The sequence below is a fragment of the Orycteropus afer genome, unplaced genomic scaffold (assembly GCF_000298275.1).
Source record: "Orycteropus afer afer isolate SDZICR_OR568_19922 unplaced genomic scaffold, OryAfe1.0 scaffold00121, whole genome shotgun sequence".
Taxonomy (NCBI): Eukaryota; Metazoa; Chordata; class Mammalia; order Tubulidentata; family Orycteropodidae; genus Orycteropus; species Orycteropus afer.
Genome location: NW_006921708.1, coordinates 393,731 through 395,399, shown reverse-complemented (window position 1 = coordinate 395,399; position 1,669 = coordinate 393,731). Strand labels below are relative to the sequence as shown.

The window sequence follows — 1,669 nt, the reverse complement described above, 5'->3', positions numbered from 1 at the left end:
AAAAAAAAAAAAAAAAAAAAAGTCACATACCACGATTAAGTGGGATTCATACCAGGATTATAAGGGAGGTTTAACGTTAGAAAATCAATGTAATCCACCACATAAATAAATCAAAGGAAAAAAGCCATATGACCGTATCAATTGATGTAGAAAAACCATCTGATAAAATTCAACACTCTTTCCTGATAAAAAACTCTCAGCATCCTATAAGTGTATTTGTATGATCTATAAGAATTCCCAGGTGTATAGCAGAGCTGACAAGGGACAAGATTGTAATCACTTCTTGGTCATAGCCAGCTACCCAGAGGGACTGAGTAGTTGAACATGTGGGCTCGGAACCATAGTCGCAGGGGACATCACGCTCAATTGGCATAACATACTACACAAAACATTGTTCCACCTCCTACTTTGGTGAGTAGCAACTGGGATCTTAAAAGGTTGCAAGCAGCCATCTAGATGCAATGATGGGTCTCTCCTCGTCCAGAGCAAAGAAGAATGAAGAAAACCAAAGATTCATGGAAACAACTAGTCCTAGCAACTGGTACACCATGCGATCTGCAGCCTATATGACTATGAGACCAGAAAAACTAGAGGGTGCCTGGCTACCACTGTCAATCACTTGGACGGGGATCTATGTAGGAGATCCTGGATAGAGAGGGAGAACAATGTGGAACAAAACTCAAAATCATTTGGAGAAAAAAAAAAAAGCAAGGACCAGGTTTGCCGGTCTGATAGAGCCTGGGGGAACCACTGAGACTATGGCCCCTAGCTGCCCTTCAGATCTGGAATTTAACCCACACCTGTGGCTTCCAGCCAAACAAAAGACAGGCACATTACTTGAACATTTACCTGAGGTAGATACACTCCTTGGAGAGAACAATCATGGGAGAAATAGGGCTGTTTATGCACAGGGAGACAGCTCAGGGGACAGGAGTGCATGGAGGGATGGACACAGGGAAGAGATAACTATCGGGAGGAAGTGGGAGGGGAGCTGTTGCATTGTGGTAAATTGTAGTGAATGTCATGAGACAAAGTGTATGTAAACTGCTGTATGGAAAGTGAATTTACTCTGTAAATTTTCATCCAAATCACAGTAAGAAAAGAGAAAAAAAGAAATCAAATGACATACTGCATTGAGGACATCTGCTACAAAAGATCTATTTAAAGTGTTAAAGAGCAAAATCATCACTTTGAAGACTAAGGTGTGCCTGACTCAAGCCATGGTCTTTTCAAAAGCCTCATATACATGTAAGAGCTGAATAAGGAAGACTGCAGTACTGAATATCAGGGATAAATGCTTATGTTATGTTGTTGGTAATGAAATTGTATTATCAAAACTGTGTAATGAATACACATGGAAAACATGGGAAGGAAATACATCCAAATATTACCAGTGGTTCTCGCTGGGTGGTTCTCTCTCTTTGGTCACCTAGTGCCACTCTGACAAGAAATATACCACAAATGGGATGGCTTAAACAAATAGGAGTTTATTCTTACAATTTGGAGGCTTTAAGTCCAAATTTAAAGTGCCAGACTCTAGGGGCTAGGTGAAAGCCCCTCAACCTTGGGGTCCAGCTCTGCCTCCTGCTCCCGGCCCACTGGAGCTAGAGGCATTTCTTCACTCAGACAGCTGCTGGCTGCTGAGGCTGAGAAGCCCCAAGGTTGACAA

General features: G+C 42.1%; 1 protein-coding gene across 1 annotated transcript in view; it reads right to left on the bottom strand.

Moving 5' to 3' along the window:
* POLM (DNA polymerase mu) overlaps nt 1–1,669 on the bottom strand; it is a 77,815-nt gene that overhangs the window by 72,569 nt on the left and 3,577 nt on the right. The gene's annotated exons all lie outside the window — the stretch shown is intronic.